Below are 24,303 nucleotides of genomic sequence, written 5' to 3'. Positions count from 1 at the left end.
TCACGCACCAGCCGTTTGTGCAGCATCCAAACTCCCGGCCCATGACGTCAACCCGTCCCCTTGCCAACCAATTGGATTACGGAGTGATGTTGAGTGACAGCACCCTGACCAATAGAAATGACAGACCCGCCTTCCTCCAGCCAATGCCGGCCGACGGACGGACGGACGGACGGACGGGCGGGGCGGGGCGGGGCGGGGACACGAGCGAAATGAAGGGATTGGCAGTTTCTGATTTGCTTTGCTTGGAACAAGATTCAAATTCATAATAAAGGATCCAGACGCCCACCTTTCCCATTTTCCCCCAAAGATATGCAAGTTTGCTTATAGCAAATGAGGGGCATGTCAAAACTGTGAGGTAGAATGTGGGACGAAAGTTCGTGGAGCTGACAGATTGGTTGTAGATGCAAAGAAATTTGAAGTTTTTTTTAGGGAAAATAACAGTGAAAAGAAATATAATTTAAATTGTATGATTCTTCATAAAAGTGGAGGCAAAGAGAGATCTAGAAGCGCATATAAACTGACCTTTTTACAGATAAGAGTATGAATGGGAGAGGACATAAAAAGACAAAGAGATTCTGGAGAATTCAATATTTCAAAGACCCAGTAGAAATTCATCTTGGACGGTGTGGCACAGAACAGGCGATATCAGATGGGTCACCCACTATACACACCGCCTGATGTTCAGTTCCAGAACAGTCAATGGAATTAATATAAGAATTAAATATCAGGCGCTGCTTATAGAAAAGGCAAGATGGTCCAATTGCTTTGTGCCACTGCCCGAGATGAATTTCTACCCTCAGATATTCAGTTGGTTAGATCACACCACAGGATCACAAAAGCTACAGATGCGGAAGGGTATTTGGTCCTTTTAGTCATCCATCCAGAATGACCCGAAGGTTTCCCCTCCCCCTTCAATTGCTGAATCCCTTTGATTCTGAAATGAGTCTGCTACACGCGTGACCATGTATTGGTCACAATTTGTGTGAAAAAAATACTTCCTCTTAACAGTCCTAAATTTGCTTTTTATTTATTCGAACCTGTGACCCTTCCCCTGCTCTTGCAGTTTAATTGAAATCATTTATCCTACATCAACCTTTTCCCTGCTGTTAATAGTGAGCAGCTCTGGGCATCGTATGATAATAAAGGTATTCAAGCTGTGAAAAGTCACCAGAACACCTGAAGAAGAGGAACTTTTTCACTGGAATAGAGAAAGTTAAAGTGATATCTAATAGTGGAATTTGAAATTATTAAATATTTGGAGAGGGTAATTAGAGAAATTATGTTCATTACTTGGGAGCCAACAATGGAACCTAAACTCTGGATTACTATTAAAAGAACATAGAGGGAAGATAGATTACTTTGTTCACATTTCACCAAGTGGGTTATTAAAACATGGAATGCTTTAACAAAGTGACTATTGTGGTAAATTATAACATTATTTAGAATAAAATTGAATAAATATTTGAAAAAGGAAGTAAAAGGAAAATGTTACCAAAATGGGATTAGTTGATATTTTCAAGTGATGAGCAAGCATTGCCAGAACTACAATGAATAAAATTCATTCTTTGCTGTAATTTCTATGATGCTACTATAATCCACAGACTTTGAAAATCCACAGTGGACATCATCTCTCACTCATTCCTGATTTACCTTGCTTTTTCTCTTATTTTCAACTTTGACACTAGAGGCTTTAGCTTTTCAACTATATTTCTCAACTGTTAAGAAAATCCCATTTGAACAACATAATAAAGTCATCATAATTGAGAATGGCCAGCATACTTCAACTTCAAATAGTGAGTTAATTTCCACAACTCAATCCTTCCTTCCTTCCTTCTCTTCTTAGGCAGGCCCTCTGAATCAAGTATGATTTGCTTTCACTCCAGATTGATTAGTTCTGAGATGGCTGATAAATCCAACGCACCATCTGCAAAATCTGCGACATATGGGGCAGATGGTGCTTGAAGGGTTGGGTAGGTGGGTTGTTCGCATCTGCACCTTCCTGACGAAGTCTCTCGGTGTGTTTTGTGTCTTCCTGCATGAGCCTTCTCCACTTTTGTCAGTCACAGGCACAGTCTCCAATGAGTCAGCGGGATATTGGGCCTCTTCAGGGATGCTTTGAGAACATCCGTCAAGCTTTTCTGCTGTCCTCCTTGGAGTCTCCTGCCTCAACCGAGTTCCTAGAGCAGTTGCTTTGGGAGTCCAGTGTCAGGCATATGAAGTACATATTCTATCCAGTGGAGCTGGCGTTGAGTGATTAGTGCCTTGATGCTGGGCGAGTCAGCTTGGGAGAGGATGCTGCTGTTGGACTGCCTTTCTTGCTATCAATTTGGAGGGTCTTGTGAAGGCACCACTGATGGTCCTTCACCAGTGCCTTGAAGTGCCTGATGTAGGTTGTCCAAGGCTCCAAAGCACATAGGAGCGCAGAGATCACTGCTGCCTAGTAAACCGTGGCCTTCATCTCAGGTTTGAAATCCTGATCCTCAAATACCCTTTTCCTCAGTCTGCCAAAGGCTGGGCTGGCACATTGGAGACAATGATGAATTTTGTTGTCTATGTCTTCCTTCCTGAAGAGGAGGCTCCCAATAGACAATTCCTATCCATTGGCTTCTAAGTCCAAAACCTCCACTGGTTCCCACTCTATTCTAATCCCTTGTAATATTCCTCCTTGGTAACAGTGTAACACTAAATCATACAAACCTAAAGATCCCACATTCACTCCTGGTCAGTGCTGAGTTATTGGACCTGACCAAGATAGCTGGTAGCATCCTGAAACTGACAACAAGAGCACCAACCAAGGATTAAGTAATTAACTAAACATCCAATGGAACACAACAGCATTTGATTGGTGGGTCTTGTATCTGTGGCATTTATTTGTGATAACATGCATATAAATCAGCACAAATGCATGCTGTCAAGCATTACAGTAAAGTCTGTTCCTTGAATTTATTTTTTCAATAACTACTGCTTACAAGAAGTTGGTAAACAGTCCAATTTGATGTCATGGAGTGTTGCAATCCTGGTAAAATAATTGGCATGTCATTTAACCAGCCTGTAATCAAGAAATATTAAATGGCACAGCTACTTTGTACCCTCTGAACCCCTGTAAGTAAATCCACTGCCCTGTGTGTTGAGCCAGATAGTCCAGGAAGTACCCAGTTTCCATCCCAGCTTCCTACTGTTAGTTGAAGTCAGCTAGTATTGCAATAATGGTGTTACAGTGTATTTGGGATGAGGGAGAGGAGAATAATCAGATGGAGTTCCAATTACTGCCAGATATTGAGTGACTCCCTTCTAAAAAGTGCAGAGTGTCATCATCAGGTGAGAAGAGAATCAATCCCAGCTGTGATGTCATGATCCAGTAGCTTGCAAGGTCATTGCAAGTGACCACAAATAAGGTGAGCTTTAGCAGGCTATTTAATTGGTGATGGAGGAGAAGGAAACAACACAGCCAAAATCTTTTCATCAGACATCTGGCAAAAAGTCATGAAGTAGTAAACTGGGAGCTCTGGCTGATTCTTCTCTCCCTCCACAGACCAGGGACACGAAAGCAACTGTAGCACTCTAATGCAACCTAGCTAAGATCAGCTGATTTGGCACAAATCTAAGACCTTCTGATCTGTATGGCTCAGTATTGTATCTGATAGTGCATTTAAATTTGAGACCAATAAGGGAATACTAGTTCTATACAATTCACACCAAATATGGAAAGTTTTATACCTTGAACACCAATCAAGAATTAGGCTGAACAAAAACAAAAATACCTGGAAAAACTCAGCAGGTCTGACAGCATCTGCGGAAACGGATACAGTTGACGTTTCGAGTCCGTATGACCCTTCATCAGAACTATTAGACTTAATATTAGAACTATTAGACTTAATAACTATTAGACTATAAGAATTAGGCTGAGATTGCCCATTACAGATTTCATATAAGGCAGTATACACCTAGCAATTAGAAGAGGCTTTCATCCTATTACTCTGGACTGAATATGAACCCGGGTCCCAGAAATGAAAGAACTGTTAGTATTCTAAATATGCACCAACATCCTTTGGCTAGCAATGCAATGGTGCTATTTCTCAACTCTGTGCACTTATATGTGTGTCAAGTATATTTATTGATGCCATTTTCTAATTGTTTGTTTTGCCCACATGGTACTACAATTTTCAGAAGGAAAGACTTTTATACAGTACCTTATCAGGTCCTCAGTAGATCTTAAGCATTTAACCTCTTCATATCCCATGAAATATTTTGAAATACATTCACTGCTGTTAGGTAGGCAAATTTGGAAGCCGATTTGCACACTACAAGACCCTAAAACAACAAACAAGATGACTGACCAATTAAACGGTTTCTGGTAGTGTTGGTTGTGGGAAGAATGTCAGCCATGACACCACTTGAGTTTTTTCAAATAATGCTGTAGGATTTTTTCCACACACCTAAAAATTAGGCCAGGCCTTGGTTTAACATCTGACCTGACATATGACACCTGCAACAGTGTAGCAATCTCTCAGTTCTGTATGAAGTGTCAGCCTAGATTACGTGCTCAAGTCCTGGAGCAAGCATTGAACTCAAAACCTCTGACTTAAAGATGAAAATCCTAACAACTGAGCCAAACTGGCCTCAAGGAAAGGGAAGTCCTGTTCTTATCATACTTTATTATTTACCACAATAGAAATACCTGGGATCCATCATTTATTCAGGCTGGCTTAAGACCTATCTGTAGAAGTGTGACAATAGGGTCCCGTAATGGCTCACTCCCTGCTGTGGTACTGAACCATTCAAAGAAGACAGTACAAGAATTGTTCTCCTTTCCTCCTTTGCCTGCCAATTTCCTCCTTACCATGAAGGGAGAGGACTCCTACTGGGAAGATACCTCCTAAGTACCTCATCCTTCATGCATGAATGGGGATAGTCAGTGTCAGTGGGTTATATAATGGGAGGAACATCACAGCTGGGACAGACCCGACATTCCTAAAAGTGCACCTTCCAGCATTACTTACTCCAGTGGAAATCCAGTGTTTTTTTTCTCTCTAGCTCTAAGGTCAGTAGAATAACCCCTACTGTAACTCATAAGAACATAAGAACTAGGAGCAGGAGTAGACCACACAGCCCTTCATGCCTGCTCCACCTTTCAACACGATCATGGCTGATCTTTTAGAACCCTAGGGTGTAGGCCATCAGGTACCAGGGATTTGTCAGGTTTTAGTCCCTTAAGTTTCTCCAATACTTTATCTCTGCTGATATTAAGTTCCCTAAATCCCTAATTATTTTTAGCTCCTAGGTTATAATCCAATTCTGGTATGGAACTTGTGTCTTCTACTGTGAAGACAGACACAAAATAATTGTTCAATGCCACCACCATTTCCTCATTCCCCGTGATAATTTATCCCTTCCCTGCTCCTAAGGGACCAATGTTTAGTTTATCTCCTCTCTTCCTTTTTATTTTTTATAAAGATTCTTACACTCTGTTTTGTAAGAGGATAGTGCGAGAGGAGGACCCTGGGACAGGCAGTCAACAGCACCTAGAGGAGAGTATGAGAGGAGGACCCTGGGACATACAATCAGCAGCATCTATGGAAAGTGCAAGAGGAGGACTCTGGGACAGGCAATCAGCAGCACCTAAAGGAGAGTGCGAGAGGAGGACTCTGGGACAGGCAATCAGCAGCACCTAGAGAAGGAGAGTGTGAGAGGAGGACAAAAACAGAAACAGAAATACCTGGAAAAACTCAGCAGGTCTGTCAGCATCGGCAGAGGAGAGCACAGTTGACGTTTCAAGTCCTCATGACCCTTCAACAGAACTAAGTAAAAATAGGAAAGGGTGACCCTGGGACAGGCAGTCAGCAGCACCTAGAGGAGAGCAGAAGAGCTATAAAAACAACACGGAAAGTGGAGAGACTTCGAGAGCAGAGGTGACTGAGGGAGTTCAGTGAGGTGAGAGGAGGTGCTTCTTTCCTTTTCTACCTTTCCTCAGAAAGAAGAGCGGCAGCGTTTGTAAGTAGGATCTGGTGAGTAAATTAGAAAAATGTAATATTTTTAAACAAGTTGCTGTACTTGGATTTAACTGAGAAGCGCCAAGAATAAGGGAAATTTAGAGCTAATACAATAAAGTAATATAAATAATCCAAAGTAGAATAAATTTAACATAAGGGAAGTAGAGTTAAGACATAGCAGGGCAGCTCAGTCGATTGGAATGCGTGTCCTGTGATATGTGCAAAGTCATGGACACCACTGGTGTCCTAGACGACCAGGTGTGCAGGCAGTGCTGCCAGCTGCATAAACTTGAGCCCCAGGTTTCAGAGCTTGAGCAGCGACTGGAGTCACTGTGGCACATCCATGAGGCTGAGAACTACGTGGATAACACGTTCAAAGAGGTAGTCACTGCAGCTTAAGGGCCTGGAGACAGAGAGGGAATGGATGACCACCAGCCAGTCCAAGAGAAGTAGGCAGGTAGTGCAGGAGTGCTCTGGGGTCCTGCTCACAAATTGGTTTCCCATTTTGGAAGCTGGTAAGGGCGCTGGTTCTTCAGAGAAGTGCAGTCAGAGCCAAGTTTGTGGCACCACGAGCAGCTCAGCTGTACAGGTGGGGAGGAAGAAAAAAGGAAGAGCAATAATGATTGGGGATTCATTGATTATGGGAGCAGACAGGCATTTCTATAGCCATAGACATGACTCCAGGATGGTGTGTTGCCTCCCTGGTGCCAGGATCAAGGATGTCACAAAGCAGCTGTAGGACATTCTTCTGGGGAGGGTGAACAGCCAGAGGTCGTGATCCACATTGGTACCAATGACAGATAGTAGGATGTGGTCCTGCAATCAGAATTTAGGAAGCTAGGTAGAAAATTAGCAAGCAGGACCTCAAATGTAGTAATCTCCAGGTTACACCCAGTACCAAGTGCCAGTGAGTACAGAAATAGGAGGATAAGGCATATGAATGTATGGCTGGAAAGAAAGTGCAGGAGGAAGGACTTTAGATTCCTGGGACCCTGGGTCTGGCTCTGGGGGAATTGGCACTTTACAAGGCGTACAGTTTGCACCTGAACAAAGCTGGGACTGAGTTGCTTGTTGGGCATTTTGCTAGTGCTGTTGGGATGGCTTTAATCTAACTCAGCAGGGGTGTGGGAACCAAGAGAAAATATTAGAAAGGAATACCCAGGGTGCACAAAATAGTGGAAAGGACAAATAGTACTAGTATAGAGGATAGTAAGTTGATAAGTGAAGTCGGGGTGAGGGAGAACGTAACAATATCTAAATCAGGGTTGCTATGCATGTATGTGAACGCACGGAATATAGTAAATAAGATTGGGGAGTTATAGGGGCAGATTTCCAAGTGAAAATATGATGTTGAAATATGATAGTGATAACAGAGACCTGGCTCAAGGAAGGGCAGAACTGGGTATTCAATATTCCTGGCTACAAGGCGTTCAGAAAAGACAGGAAAGGAAGAAAAGGAGGAGGGGTGGCAGTATTGGTTAAGGACAGCATTGCAGTGCAGGAGAAAGAGGACGTTCCGGGGGGGTTCAAGGACAGAATAAGTTTGGCTAGAGCTAAGGAACAAAAAGGGTGCAATTACATTGCTTGGTGTAGCCTATAGACTGCCAACTAGTGAGAAGGACGTGGAAGAACAAATCTGCAGGGAAGTTACAGAAGATGCAAGCATTATAGAGTAGAATTACCCGAACGTAGACTAGGACAGTGGCAGTGTAAAGGGTGGAGATGGTCAAAAGTTCCTAGATTGTGTTCAGGAAAATTTTCTACAGCAGTTTGTGTCCAATCCAACAAGAAAGACGTACTGCTGGACCTAGTTCTTAGAAATGAGGTGGGCCAATTAGATCAAGTATCAGTGGGGGAACATTTAGAGACAGTGATCATTGTATTGTACGTTTTAGGATGATGAAAAAAAAAGGATGATATGCCATCCAGAGCAAGAATATTTAACTGGATGACAGTCGACTTCGATGGGCAAGAACGGAGCTGGGCCAGATAGACCAGAACGAAAGATTGGTAGGAAAAACTGTAGCTGAACAATGGGCTACTTTCAAAAAAGAATTGGTTCAGGCACAATCAAGGTATATTCCATCGAAAGGGAAAGGTAGGGCAAACAAATCCAGAACTCCCCAGATGAAAAAGGAGATAGAAATTAAGATAAAAAAGAAAAAGAGTGCTTATAACAGGTGTCACGTAGAAAATACAATTGAGAACCAAGAGGAATACAGAAGGTTCAGAGGGGAGGTGAAGAAGCATATTAGAGAAGCGAAGAGGAATTGTGAGAAAAGACTGGCAACCAAGAGGAATCCCAAAGTCTTCTACAGGCATATAAATAATAAAAGGATGGTAAAAGGAGGAGTAGGGCCGATTAGGGACCTGAAAGGGAATTTACACATAGGCGAAGGGGCCGTGGCTGAGGTATTAAATGAATAATTTGCATCTGTCTTTACCGAGGAGGTAGATGTTACCCAGGCCATGGTGACAGACAAGGAAACTCTGTCACTAGAAGGGTTCAAAATTGATAAGGAGGAAGTGTTCAATAGACTGTTGATACTCAAAGTTGACAAGGCACCGGGACCAGGCAAGATATATCCAAAGATATTGACGGAAGTGAGAGTAGAAATTGCAGGCATGCAGGCCATAATTTTTCAGTCTTCCCTAGACTCGGGGAGGTGCCGGAACACTGCAGAATTGCAAACATTACGCCCTTGTTCAAAAAAGATAAGTAAAGATAAGCCCAGCAATTATAGACCAGTCAGTTTAACTTCAGTGGGGGAGCAGGATTCTAGAAACAATTAAGATAAAAGCAAAAAACTGCGGATGCTGGAAATCCAAAACAAAAACAAAAATACCTGGAAAAACTCAGCAAGTTTGGCAGCATCTGCGGAGAGGAACACAGTTAACGTTTTGAGCCCGAATGACCCTTCAACAGGACAGAGAGGTGAAATATAAGCTGGTTTAAGTGGGGGTGGGACAAGCAGAGCCAGTGATAGGTGGAGATAACCAAAAAATGTCACAGACAAAAGGACAAAGAGGTGTTGAAGGTGGTGATATTATCTAAGAAATGTGCTAATTAAGGGTAGAAAGCAGGACAAGCAAGGTACAGATAGCCCTAGTGGGGGTGGGGTGGGGTGAAGGAATCGAAAAAGGCTAAAAGGTAGAGATAAAACAATGGATGGAAATACATTTAAAAATAATGGAAATAGGTGGAAAAAGAAAAATCTATATAAATTATTAGGGGAAAAAAGAGGGGATCGGAAAGGGGGTGGGATGGAGGAGAGAGTTCATGATCTAAAATTGTTGAATTCGTTCCCTCTGGGACACCCTGGTCCACTCCTCCATCACCCCCTACTCCTCAACCCCCTCCCACGGCACCTTCCCATGCAACCACAGAAGGTGCAACACTTGCCCTTCACTTCCCCTCTCCTCACCATCCAAGGGCCCAAACACTCCTTTCAAGTGAAGCAGCATTTCACTTGCACTTCCCTCAATTTAGTCTACTGCATTCGTTGCTCCCAGTGTGGTTTTCTCTACATTGGAGAGACCAAACGCAGATTGGGTGACTGCTTTGCAGAACACCTTCGGTCTGTCCGCAAGCATTACTCAGACCTTCCTGTCGCTTGCCATTTCAACACTCTACTCTGCTCTCATGCCCACATGTCCGTCCTTGGCCTGCTGCGTTGTTCCAGTGAAGCTCAATGCAAACTGGAGGAACAGCACCTCATCTTCCAGCTAGGCACTTTACAGCCTTCTGGACAGAATATTGAGTTCAACAATTTTAGATCATGAACTCTCTCCTCCATTCCCACCTCTTTCCGATCCCCTCCTTTTTTTTTCCAATAATTTATATAGATTTTTCTTTTCCCACCTATTTCCATTATTTTTAAATGTATTTCCATCCATTGTTTTATCTCTACCTTTTAGCCTTTTTCAATTCCTTCACCCCACCCCACCCCCACTAGGGCTATCTGTACCTTGCTTGGCCTGCTTTCTACTCTTAATTAGAACATTCCTTAGATAATATCACCACCTTCAATACCTCTTTGTCCTTTTGTCTGTGACATCTTTTGGTTAACTCCACCTATCACTGGCTCTACTTGTCCCATCCCCGTTAAAACAGCTTATATTTTTACTTAGTTCTGTTGAAGGGTTATTCGGACTTGAAACGTTAACTGTGTTCCTCTCCGCAGATGCTGCCAAACTTGCTGAGTTTTTCCAGGTATCTTTGTTTTTGTTCTAGAAACAATTGTTCTGGATAGAATTAGAAGTCACATGGAAAAATATGGGTTGATAAGGAAGAGCCAGCATGGATTTCCAAAGGGGAAATTGTGTTTAACTAACATGCTGGAGTTTTTTGAAGAGGTAACAGAAAAGGTCAATGAGGGTAATGCTGTTGATGTGGTGTACATGGATTTTCAAAAGGCATTTGATACAGTGCCACACAACAGACTTGTGAGAAAATTTATTGCTCATGGAATAAAAAGGACAGTAGCGACATGAATACAAAATTGGCTAAAAAATAGGATGCAGAGAGTAATGGTCAATGGAAATTTTTCAGGCTGGAGGAAGGTTTGTGGTGCAATTCCCCAGGAGTTGGTATTGCTTTTCCTGATATATATTAATGATCTAGATCTTGGTGCGCAGGGGACAATTTCAAAGTTTGCAGATGATACGAAGCTTGGGAGTGTTGTAAACTGCAAGGAGGACAGTGTAGAACTTCAAAAGGACATAGACAAATTGGTGGAGTGGGCAGATACATGGCAGATGAAGTTCAATGTGGAGAAGAGTGAGGTGATGCATTTTGGTAGGAAGAACATGGACAGACAATATGAAATAAGGGGTGAAATTTTGAAGGGAGTGCAGGAGCAGAAAGACCTGGGTGTATATGTGCATAGATCATTGAAGGTGGCAGGACAGGTGGAGAGAGTAGTTAATAAAGCATATAGTATCCTGGGCCTTATTAATAGGGGCATAGAGTACAAGAGCAAGGAGATTATGCTGAATTTATATAAGACACTTGTTAGACCTCAACTGGAGTATTGTGGACAGTTCTGGGTGCCACATTATAGGAAGGATGTGAACCCATTGGAGAGGGTGTAAAAGAGATTTACAAGAATGGTTCCAAAGATGAGAAACTTCAGTTATGTAGATAGATTGGAGAGGTTAGGTCTGTTTCTCCTTGGAGAGAAGAAGGCTAAGAAGAGAGTTGATAGAGATGTTCAAACTCATGAGGGGGCTGGACAGAGTTGATAGGGAGAAGCTGTTCCCGCTTGCAAAAGGATCCAGAACAAGAAGACACAGATTTAAAGTGATTTGCAAAAGAAGCAAATGTGATGTGAGCAAAAACTTTTTCACACGAGTGGCTCGGGTCTGGAATGCACTGCCTGGAAGTGTGGTGGAGGCAGGTTCAATCGAGGCATTCAAGAGGGTATTAGATGACTATTTTAATAGAAACAATGTGCAGGGGTTCTAGGGAAAAGGCAGGGCAATGGCACTAAGTCATAATGCTCATTTGGAGAGCTGGTGCAGACAAGGTGGGCCGAATGGCCTCCTTCTGTGCCGTTAAAATTCTGTGATTCTATGATTTTATATTTCTGGCTAGTTCACTCTCATTCTATTTATTCCCTTTTTATCAACTTTTTGGTGGCCTTTTGCTGGCTTCTAAAACACTCCCAATACTCAAACTTGCTACTATTGTAAACCTCTTCTCTTCTTCCAATCTATCCTTAACTTCCTGAGTGAGTCACAGATGGGTCCTTCTTGCTGAGTTTTTGTTCGTCAACGGAATATATTTTTGTTGAACATTTCGAAATGTTTCCTACTGTTCATTTAGCTCCATAACTTTCAATCTATTTATACAATTAACCTTAGCCAGTTCTCCCCTCATACCTATATACTTGACTTTGTTTAAGTTTAAGATTTTTGTTTGCAATTGGAATATGTCACTTTCAAACTTAAAATGGAATTGAATGGTATTATGATCACTATTTTCCAGTGGATCTTTTACTATGACATTACTATTTAATCCTGCTTCATTACACAATACTAGATCTAAGATTACATTATCCCTAATTGGTTCCACTATGTACTGCTCCAACAAACTGTCACAAAAACATTCTACAAACTCATCTTCTATACCAATCTTGCCAATTTGATTATCCCAGTCTATATGAAGATTAAAGTTCCCCACAGTTATTACATTTCCTTTGTTACAGGCTACAATAATTTCTTGTTTAATTCTCCACCCAACAGTATAACTACTGTTAGGGGGCCTGCAAACTACTCCCACCAGGGCTTTCTGACTCTTGCTATTCCTAGTTTCCACCCATATAGTTTCTACTACCTGATCTTCAATCCTTTCTCATTAATATCCTTATGTCATCCTTTACAATAAGAGCTATCCTGCCTCCTTTGCCATTCTGTATGTTTTTGCAAAATATTGTGTACCCTGGAATATTTATTTCCCAACCTTGATCACCTTGTAACCATGTTTCTGTAATGACGATTAGATCTAAATCATATACCTCTATTTGTGCCACCAATTCATCAAGCTGAGATCAGCAAACTCAGCACGTACCTAAGATCTTCCTTGTGTGCATGGCTCACCTATTTACTGCTTTCAGCAATTGAGCCATAGTAGGAGCCAAGTACTGGTTTACTGGTTTGATCCCTTATCTGGGGTGAATTCCCTGATCTCAGCTAAGGGTGAGGCACCACAAGTGATCCACATTAGACAAGATCAAATCAGCCCCAGACAGAAAAAGTTGTATTCAGTAGTGAAATTCACCCATCTATTTGTTACTGTGTATTTCTTCTTTCCTGTTGCATCCCTCCCTTTGATTCTCCAATGCAAGAGAATTCCTAAGTTACTTCACAGCTAGGGTTATAGAGTTTGCTGTATGGATCAGAATCTTTGCAGGAGGAATGGTGGTGTAGTGGTGATATCATTAGACTAGCAATCTAGAGGCCCAGGCTAATGTTCCAGGGGGCAAAGGTTCAAATACCACCATGGTACCTGGTGGAATTTGAATTCAATTAATAATCTGGAATTGGAAAGCTAGTCCTTTAGGGAAGGAAATCTACCATCTTACCTGCTGTGGTCAATGTGGTTGACTCTTAACTGCCCTCTGAAATAATGTGACAAGCCACTTAATTCAAGGGCCATTAGGGATAACAAATGCTGGAGTTGTCAGCGATGCCCAAGAATAAATAAAAACTGATGTGGTACTTTGGCATATGATGTTGTCTGGCATCATACTACTGCAAATATAAAGGCAGCCCCTGAGAATTACAGTTTGAAAACTTTAGTCCCCTCTGGGAAACACAGACCTCAGAAACAGCATAAAAGATGTTTACATTTTGTGCAGCTATGAAGGAGCAGTTTCATCCAGAGGGGAAAAAGCGATAATAACCCTTCAGTGCCTTATTGTAGACCTGTTTTGTTTTCCTCTGGAGACTCTCCCAAATTAATATATTCACAACGGTGATGGGACCATCTGCCTGAGCCCTAGGCTCTCAAATTCCCTCCCTAAATCTCTTTGACGTTCTACCTCTCTCTCTCTTCCTTTAAAATGCTCCTTAAAATGCTCCTTAAAACCTCCCTCTTTGACCAAGCTTTTGGTTACCTGTCCTAATATATCCTTAATTGCAGGGACCTGCAAAATATTTGCGATGAAATTAGAATGTTTTCTCAAACAGTACTTCTTTAAGTTCAGGAGTTCTAGTATTCTTTCACCAAAGACTTTAACAGAATTGAAACATCTCACTCTGGAAAAAGCTACATAAAGTTGTCCATGTGTAAAAGCAGGCCTAGGAATAGAAACACAAATTTTGTCAAGAGTTTGGCTTTGTGACTTGTTTATAGTCACAGAATATGAAAGTCTAATTGAGAAATGTTTCCTCCTGAGTTGAAATGGCAGGTTTACATCCAATGGGCTCAATATTATTTGAAAAATGAACACACTAAGCAGAATCTTCCGCTCCAGCTCTAAAGTTCCGAGAGTGGGAAGTCGGAGTGACTTTCACTGTAGAGCAGGCAGGAACACACATCAAATTGTGCGCTGCCCTCCTCATTAATTCATGGTGGGGCAAGCGACCCACCGTCATGCCATATTTAAAAGGTAGTGGAGAGCCATTCATTCATCGCACCAGGACTTCAGGAGAAAAATGTCTATGAGAAGACAGCAAATTCTGGCCCCATGCTTCAGAGATGCCTCCCTGGAGAATCTCCACCAGGCCACTGAGGAAAGGCAAGATGTCCTCTTTCCAAGGGATGGCAGCAGGAGGCCCACTTGTATAACCACAGCGGCCTGCAAGGAGATCGCCAGGGTGGTCAGTGCTCGTGGGTTCCAGAAGAGGACTTCCCTGCAGTGCAGGAAATGGGTGAATGATCTCTTCCACTCCGCTAGGGTGAGTGAACCTTCCCCTCACTCCAAAATCACGTCACCACTTATTTTGTGATTCTGAGATGGGACGTGGGCATCAATGACAAGGCCAGCAATTGTGTTGCTCATCCCTAAATGCCTTTGAGAGAGTGGTGGGGTGTCACCTTCTTGAACAGCTGCAGTGCATGTGGGGTGCTGTTAGGGAGGCAACTGTGGAACTTTTACCCAGCCACAGTGAAAGCACAGCCACGGGATACAGAGTAGAGGGCAACGTGCAATGGTGCTGATCCCATGTGCCTGCTGTCTTTGTCCTTCTAGCTGGTAGAGGTTGCGGTTGGACTGTGCTGTTGAAGGAGCCTTGGTGACTTGCTGCAGTGCACCTTGTAGATGGTACATACTGCTACCACTGTGAAAGTGGTGGAGGGAGTGAATGTTAAAGGTGGTAGATGGGATGCCAACCAAGCAGATGCAATGTCCTGGATGGTGTCCAGCTTCTTGAATATTGTTGGAGCTGTACTCATCCAGACAAGTAGAGAGTATTCTATCACATTCCTGACTTGTGCCTTGTACATATTGGTTTGGCTTTGGGGAGTCAGGAGATAAGTCATTAGCCACAGAATTAGTAGCCTACAACTTGCTCTTTCACCAAACATGCTCTCATACATCTATTTGTCTTTATGTAGGAGAAGGCAGCCCACAACAGGAGGGAGAGAGAAGACGGGATGTCTGAGCTCAGATCCCTCACTCAATTTGAGCAGCAGGCTGCTGAGCTGGTAGACGAGTATCGAGACCGTGCCTGTGCGGATGGCAAGGTCAGCCCCTCCCTGACTCACTAGAAACTAGTGAGGAAGCAAGCATTATTCTGAGAACTTCAGAAAATCATGGTGATTGACCTTGCAATGTTTGAGCCAGCCTACGTGGTCATTCATTCCCTTTTCTCCATTCTAGGTGCCAGCAGGAAGAGAAGGAGGCCAGCCTCCGCAACAGAAATAAGCACCAGCTCAAAGGAGACCTTGGAGGAAGACGACAAGACTTCATACCTATACAGCTGTCGCAGCTTTCACCTGCACCCTCCACCAGCCCAGAGACACACCTCAGTGGGTCATATATCTAGTTTAGAGGGTCACGATTTGTGGTCACCTCACAGACACATGCAGGAAGATGCAGCAACAGCAAAAGTCTCTGGCACCCAGAGGACTACTGGAGAACAGGCTCCTGCTATGTCAGAGTCAGATGACGAGTCTCTGGAAGCAGCCATAGAAAATATGTTGGAGATTCAGAGAGATGCCCAAGAACATCAGTCAGAGGTGTCAGAGGCCCTCAACAGAGTGCCGTCTGCGTGCTCTCTGATGTTATGTTTCCGACATGTGAGCGCGTGGAAGTCTCCATGGGTAGGATGGCGGACGCCATGGAGACCCAGGTCCAGCAGTTTCTGCCAGCTATGTGCTCGGGCCTGCACACCATTGCTGTAGCCATGGCTGTGTTCAGCAGTGGCTAGGCGAGAGGCAAGATGGGCACCTTGACCACGCCCCACATTCCCCCTCTCAAGGAATCAGGGAGGGGCCATCAGCCACCCAAAGGGAGGAAAAACGTCAGGCGGACACCCCATGGGCATTCACCCCAGAGATTTCAAGGGTGTCCAGGTGCTCCCAATCCCCTTTGCCTGTGACCCCATTAGCTCCAGCTGTTCAAGCTATGGAGAGTGCACCTACACCCAAATAGTCATTGTCTTTTGTCCCAAAATATCCTGGACCCAAGCCTTCAAACTTTGTTACGTCTCATTGAGGATAATGTGCTGTAATATCAAGCCCTACTGTTCCCCAAGCCGCAACAAATGTGAAAAGTTTGACCAAACCGCCAGATTGCCCCAATTCAACCTAACTGTTTAATTTAGATTAATAGATTACAAGCACCAGGTTTGTAAACTTAATAAGTAAATAACTGTTCATTGAACAAACAGTCGTTAACCAGTGGCAAAAGAAAGAAATATGAACTGCTAATTTCTAATTCTATAACTTAAACTCTACCCCTTCTTAAATTCCTATACACACAAACACACACACAAGATGCAAAAAACATGGATTTTAAGGGTGGGATAAAACAATTCAATAGCACCAATCCGGAGTACGGGATTCGATGAGTTGATTTTGATCGATGTCTTCCAAATTCCTTTCAGTTCTTGTTGATGACACAAGGTGGTCTTCCAGCACTTTCAGTATTTAGTTCACTGGTTGAGCACTTGCCTTTCCCCTTTGCCTCTTGACAGGGATTTTCAGAGACAGAGCAAGTTATAGAGATATTAGGAGAAAAAAAAACAGCTAGCTATTGTTGTGGAATTACTGGAATCTTCCACACACAGGAGAAAGAGGTTTTAGGTCTCATTCCTTTCAGGCTGGGAGCTATTCAGCTTGCTGCACTGCTCTCACACAAACATGGTTACATGCTCAGGAGCCAATTAAAATGCTGTTGTCAGGCAGCTCCCTTGGTCCAGGATTCCTTTCGGCCACCACCCTATTTTTCAATGGCACACTCTGTTCTAGGACTGCAACATTTTATATATCCCTCACACTGTTCCAGCAGACATGTCTTTTAAACTGCAGCCATTGCAATCCCAATCCACAGTTCAACAGAAAACAAAGATATGTTTTTTACAGTTAGAAAAGTTAAGTTTGAATGAGCAATGGTGGCATGGGCATATAATCATTGTATATAGTTTGGGCAATTTTAAGTATATGTTCACTTGCACTGATTGGATGTCTCCTGGATTCATTCTTGCTGCTAGTTGTTGTAATGGTCGCATGCACTCCACTCCTTCCAGGAAAGATGATCCTGGGGGACCAAGGATGGGTGTTCCTCCCCCTAACATTGCCTGTACATGGAGTCATCATTCTTTGACAAGGGTGATGAGAGCCATGTGCGAGAAGGCTCCCACTCCACTATTCCACTTGCCTCCACTGCCCTTGAGATTCTATAGGGAGGCCTTTGTCTTGTCATGATAGAAAAACTAACCACACGAGCCCTTGTCAGGCAGGTCCATTACCCCATGTGGATGAAAATTTGCAGTCATGAGTTGGCTACAATTCATCTGCATTCCTCTTGCAGGTGTCCACCTCCCTCCCTCCCTTCTTCCTTAACTGTGAATGGAGCCGATGGCAAATGGATCAGAGTGAACAGCAGCTCTACATCTTGTTGGGATGTCAATGTAATGAGAACCCTCTGGGTCAGACTTGCTGCCATGTGCGCTTCACAAGACAATGAGGGTTTCAAAAGCACAAAGCTCTTATAGTCTCCAAATGATTATTAGGGTTCCCCATTAGTTGTCCAGTTGTGCTGACCTTCAGCTCCACCCCCCGAGAAGACTCTCCTCCCATGTCAATGTTTTATAGTTGGACATCGAGGGTGTTGCCTTCCTGGTGAACTGCTTGTGTCTCAGGATGGTGCGTGTAACTTTTGAGACCATTTCCATCACATTTTACCCTCCTACTGTCACCCACCAACTTCTCCCCCATCACCAATGCTTCCCCCCCTCCCCACCCCCATTGTCACCTTTACTCTACCCTTGGTAACCCTTGAACTTCCTCCCAAAACCCTGGACCCTATCACTGTCAACCTGGATATGCCTTCCCATCCTGCTGAGCCCTCAACAGTCGCCATGCCAATGCCCATCCTGATCCTGCCCACTCCCATAATCCATGCCACCATTCTTGTAGCCCTCAATAGCCACCACTGATGAAAACTACACCCACCACACATGAATCCTGACCCTACCACCCTACCGCATCCCACTTCCCCCTTTCACAGTGATTGTCCTTTACTACCACCAGCGACCTCAGTTCTCCTCCACTGGATTCCAACATTGACTCAACTGACCCTTATCTTTGAAACATTCTGTCCCCACCCCCCTACTCCCCTTCCTTGCTCACTCCTCTACTTCCCCTTTATGCCTTCCTTCCCCCCTCACTCCACCGACACCCACTTTGAGTCCTCCCCCTTAGTTTCTTCCATTCCCCCTCCCTTCATGTCTTCCACGCGCACCAACTCCTGTGGTCCTCTCCAGTAGTGGAGGCAGCGTCAACTGGCTGGTAAGTCTTGAAAGTCTCTTGTCGGGTGCCTGCCATGTTTGTGAAGTCAAGTAACTGAATGGCGTAAATTCTTGCTGGTGGGGCAGAAGATTTGATGGGAACACATGATTCCGGTCTGTTGGGGTTTTAATGAGCATGCATGAGATGAAAATGGATTCCCGTAGAGCTTCAGCAGGAGAGTTGACACATCACCAACCTCCCATGAAAGTCGGGAGAGGAAGATCCCAACCTCGTTTCCCGATGTCGAGAAACCGATTTTTTACATCTCGCCATATCTTCATCCCCTGCCCACCACAAATCCCGCCGAGAGGGGAGAGAGGGGAAGATTCTGCCCTCTACTTCCTTGAAATTTGTCTGTTATAATTTCAGCATCTATCATCAAAGCCTCCTAACCATTAATCTTGTTTCATAACAAAGTCCTTGGGTGGGATTTTACAGCTCCCCAACTGGTGTTAAGCGGCCCGCTCACCCTTGGACCTCTTGAGGCCCTTAAGACTCCCACCACTATTTTACCTGCAGCAGGGGTTGGCCCACACCATGTGGGTAACCCACACCATGTGGGTAACCCAGCAACTTCAGCTGTTTGGGCTAGTGACAGGCAAGGGAGGGGTACTTCCTTTGGGGGTCCCCTTTGCCCATTGAAGGCATCATCCCACCCCCCAATGTCATATTGCTCCTTTTAACCCACCTCCCTCTCAAACCCAGCACCCACACCCACACTCCCTTAACCCCCTTTTTGGGGCCTGCCAGCCTGACCCACCTGATACCCTGGACTTACCTTCAGTCCAGCTTCCATAACCTCCTCTTCTTGAGGGATTGGCTGTAGTATCAGCAGTGACCATCACTCGAACATGGCACCATGTTCAGATTGGCCAGCAGCACTCTTAAGATGGAACTTCCACCTGAGTCAATTAATGCCTTACAAAGCATAAAATGGCTACGGACAGCCAGTATCCCTACCAGCTCTTTGGGTGGCAGAGCAAGAAACATCGCCATCTGAAAAATCCTGCCTCTTGTTTAGGATTCAAGTTTTGTAGTGATATAATAACTCCTTCCTTGAGTCGATGTTTGTGTGGTGGCATGCCCATTAGAGTTAGACTGTGTGGAAACTCTGGAGAGTATAGATTGTTATCAACTTCTTCATGTATAGAATCGACGTTGAAATGTATTCTTTTAGTTTACCTGACATCTTTTCTAAAACTTTTTCACTCAAATATAGTGAATCTTCATCTTTATAAACACAAAGAATAGCTTTCAAAAAATAAGTTGTATTAGATAATTGTCCCCCCTCCAGTTTGCCACCCTTAACCAATTCCATCATCTTATCCACCCCTCCCATGCCATTCTGCTCTTGCCATCCTCATCCCTCCCTTCAATCCCATCCCATTCTTCGTGGAAACAATCTGTCCAGCCAGAGTAATTTTGTTATTGGGCTTCCCTTACCTTCCTTTATGTTCTCCACCTAAACCCCCACCCCACTCCTCTCAGCTTACTGCCGTTACCCCTGCTGCAAGCAACTGTTGGCAACCGCACATGCATCATGTGTTCCTTCACTGTCGCTAGGTCAAAAATCCTGGAACTTCCTCCCTAAGAGCACTGTGGATGCACCTAGACCACAGGGACTGCAGCAGTCCAGGAAGGCAGCTTACCAAGGGTAATTAGGGATCGGCAATAAATGCTGGCCTAGCCAGCAATACCCACATCCCGTAAATTAATTAAAAAAAGCTAGGTCAAAGAGGTTTTAAGGAGTGTCCAAAATGGGAAAGAGGCGTAGAAAGGTGGAGAGGTTACCAGAGCGAAGGACATAGACAGCTGAAAGCAGGGCTGCCAAAGGTGGAGTGGTTAAAATCAGAGATACTCAAGAGGCCAAAGGAGCGGAGGATTATCATGCTGGATGAGGTTACTGAGATGGGGGTGGGAGAGGCTGTCAGAGGGATTTGAAAAGAAGAATGAGAATTTTAAAAGCAATAAGTTGCTAGACCAGAAGTCAACGTAGGCCAGTAGCACAGGGGTGAGCTGTGTAATTCATGTTGATAAATGTCACAGCCTTGGAATTACCCTGTTCTCATGGTATTGCTTATTATAATGCTTCATTTGTTCATATGAAACTCCTTTGTTCAGTATTTAACCAGGTGTGGTAATCCATTTATTTTGAACAGGTTTATGCACAGCCTAGTTTCATGCCATGATTGTCTGCCCTCATATCGTTCCTGACAGTCGAAAGTATTCTGCTCTATCACCATTTCTGAGCCTCCCCAGACTCAGTTCCAGTCCCCAGCTGCATTGAAACTGGATGTTTGGTGCTGCGTGAGGATTGTGAGGATGGAGAGGCCCAGAAATGGTGATAGAGCAGAATACTTTCAACTGTCAGGAATGATATGAGGGCAACCAACTAAGGCATGAAACCAGGCTGTGCATAAACCTGTTCAAAATAAATGGATTACCACTCCTGGTTAAATACTGAACAAAGGAGTTTCATATGAACAAATTAAGCATTATAATAAGCATGGATGATCATTCTTCAGAGTCACCTGGCCTCCAATCACTGCTTTACCAAGGCTGTCAGAAAGATTTTTGTTTCTGTGCATTTTAAAATTTGGCATGTAGTGTTTCCACATTTCGCTGGGATGAGTGTGAGATAAGAAAAACTGTTCGCTGGTTCATTAAGTTGCCTGTAAATTCACTGAGAATTAATACTGGAATTTGACAGTTCCATTTTACAAGGAGGCTTGAGAAATATACTCAGATAAACTGGGTCAGTTGGGTATTGGGTATTACACAAATGTCTAATCATTCAGTAACTTTCTGATAAATTGATACATTGTAAAGTTGAGTCATACAGAGCATGTAAAGGGTTTGATTCTTTGTCAGTGTCAGGTTAACTGATCTTAGGCAGGGAAGGCAGCAAGAGCACAATGGTTGCCATCACCATCTCTGGGCTAGGGACAAAATAAGCAGTCAGTGTACAGAATCATCCCAGAAATTAGCAGAGTCCGATATTGAGCAGGGAAAGCGGCATTTGACTCGCTGATGGCAATGGCGGCTTTTTCCACCATATTACGTGGCACTTTATTGCAAAAATGCAGAGGCATGGGTTTCACATTGGATCAGTGACCAGGGGCCTTTGATTTGCCCACCCCACGTGACCTCAGGCCTTCAGTAATCCGGGTGCCATATTTAAAGGGCACCCCTGCACAGAGTGTGCACTCTCTAAAGGATCGGAAGCTGCTGGAAAGCCATGGCTGCCAAAGGGAGGAAACATGCTGCTCCCAAATTTAACGACACCTCCCTCAAGCGCCTACTGGACACAGTAGGACGCCACCACAATGTCCTCTACCCCTGCTCTGGGCAAAGATCAGCAAACGAGGTCACCAATCCAGCATGGGAGGCGGTGGCAGCAGTGGTCAGTGTCTAAGCCCTGCAAAAAAGGACAGCCACCCAATACTGAAAGAGGATAAATTATTTCCTCTGTTCTGCCAAGGCAACATAAGAAATAGGAGCAGGAATAGACCATTTGGCCCCTCAAGCATGCCCTGCCATTCAATAAGATCATGGCTGACCTGCCCCAGGCCTCCTCTTTCGTGCCAGCTCCTCATAGCCCCCAACTCCCTTCAAAAATCTATCTACCTCCTCTTTAAATACTTACAATGATTTAGCCTGCACAACTCTCTGGGATAGAGAATACCAGACATTCATTACCCTCTGAGAGTAGAAACTCCTTCACATCTCAGTCTTAAATGAGTGTCACCTTATTCTGTAACTATGTCCCCTAGTTCAAGATTCCCCCACATCTACTCTGTCAAGCCCCCTCAGAATCTTGTACGTTTCAATAAGATCACTTCTCATTCTTCTAAACTCTAATGAATAAATGTTTAACTTGTTTAGTCATTCTTGATAAGTCATCCTTCATCCCAGGAATCAGCCTAGTGAATCTCTTTTGAACTGCCTCCAATGCCAGTATATCCTTTCTTAAATACAGCAACCACAACTGTACACAGTACTCCAGGTGTGGCCTCACCAGCACCCTGTACAGTTGTAACAAGACTTTCCTATTTTTAAATTCCAGCCCCCTAGCAATACAGGCCAAAATTCCATGCTATGACATGGCAGATGATATGTGCCAGGCAGACCAAATCCACAAGGGAAACTTGGCCATGTTATTACAACGGTTTTGCAATTTGTACTTATTACGAGAAGATGTGTGTACTGAAGTCAGAAGAAATGAGTTCACCAAGACCTTTAGAGATTTTAAAAATTAAATTAAAATATTTATTAATAAAATAAAAGATTTCAAGCACATACATAAGACTACAATTATTTAATACCATAACAACTCCTAAAATTCCTAATTAACCTGACTCCCAGTTATACACACCCTTTATGGCAACAGTCCAAAATAGATTTTAGATTTTAAAAAATATCCAGCAAGTTAACATAGTACCCACTCGACAATGGAATTCCAAATGGCTTTCTCCAACTTTTGTTAGGGGATGCAACAGACTTACACGTAAATGGCTGGAGGCTTCTTCAAGGCTGTTTCACATACTCCTGTTAGATCTTACATGGCCCTCACCACATAGTCTTTCATCCTCCTTTATATATATTTCTCTCTCTTTAATATATAAATTCCATTGTTCCATATGTCTTTGGAACTGTACCTTTCCCATAATATAAAAACTTTCATGTTGCCAATATTGTCAGTAACATTTAGGAAAAATAAACACACTCCTTAGTCTTACTTATCTGGCTAGTCGTAAACAGACTAATATCCCTTTGAAATCCAAACAATCCCTTCACTTATCTAAAAATGCAAATTCCCTTCACACCTTACGTGGCAAGACAGCATCCAGGTTTACTCATTAGCACTTCAAATACATTTCTACACATAGTTTCTTTTGATGATTTTAAGCTTGCAGTCTACTTGACTCCAAATGTAATTAAATCACACAGACGGAACCATCTACACTCACACCCATAAACCTACAATAAACCAGAATAATATTACGAAAATTATTATACTTTCATAATATAAGTCACTCTTCTCATCACTCTCAACTCACACACTCACAAACCCATCACACATCTACAAGGATCCCACTCACTGCCAGCTCAAGGGACGTCACCATTCATTCTCTCACACACATCTTCATCTGCCCTGTGGATCGTATCCTCATCCCATCCATGACACCACCATTCAGCACCTACACATGCCAGGTATCCTTCTTATCTCTCCTGGCAGGCATTCTGCTTACACTCTCTCCATCTGTATTCATGCAGGATAAGCTGGCACACAACAAAAGGAAGTGGTCGCAGACTAGCAGAGGAATACCCGACATCAAGGTCCTCACGGATTTTGAAAGTTGAGCCAGAACAATCTGGACCATCCCTGCACTGATGGTGAGGTCAATAGCGCTCAACCAAGTGAGGATCCAGCAGTGCAACATCCATCAGACAATCATGCTGTGAGTGAGGTCTCCTGTTCCACAGTCCCCTGCCATACACTAATTATCTCCCCTTGCTTTTGCAGACACATCTGGGAAGTAGCCAAGAGGGTCCATGAGCCAGGCCCTCAACTCCAGCCCCGAGGACACCACAGAAGAGGAATCTGCAGACACCAACATTGAAGACCCATCACAGTGCTCACCTGCACCCTCCACCAGCACGGAGACACACACCTCAGACCTAGTTCTAGATGAGCTTCGGGGTCACAATCCGGTAAGCACATTGCACTGTCTGATCCACAACAGATAGAGGCAGGGACACCCCAGGTTTCTGGCACTTGGAGGACTGCTAGAGATCAGAAATCTGAGTCCAAGTCAGCTGAGGAACCTCTGGACTCAGTCATACCTCAGT

At 43.7% G+C, this 24,303-nt stretch overlaps 1 long non-coding RNA gene across 1 annotated transcript; it reads left to right on the top strand.

The window, feature by feature from the left end:
• The first annotated feature begins 5,745 nt into the window (after positions 1–5,745).
• LOC121271804 lies at positions 5,746–16,170 on the top strand. Its single transcript, XR_005941759.1, has 3 exons — positions 5,746–6,005; positions 15,052–15,180; positions 15,317–16,170. It is a non-coding gene; the product is annotated as an uncharacterized LOC121271804 (long non-coding RNA).
• Positions 16,171–24,303: the final 8,133 nt, after the last annotated feature.

The sequence above is a fragment of the Carcharodon carcharias genome, chromosome 31, assembly GCF_017639515.1.
Source record: "Carcharodon carcharias isolate sCarCar2 chromosome 31, sCarCar2.pri, whole genome shotgun sequence".
NCBI lineage: Eukaryota > Metazoa > Chordata > Chondrichthyes > Lamniformes > Lamnidae > Carcharodon > Carcharodon carcharias.
This window is presented reverse-complemented; position numbering and strand designations above follow the sequence as displayed.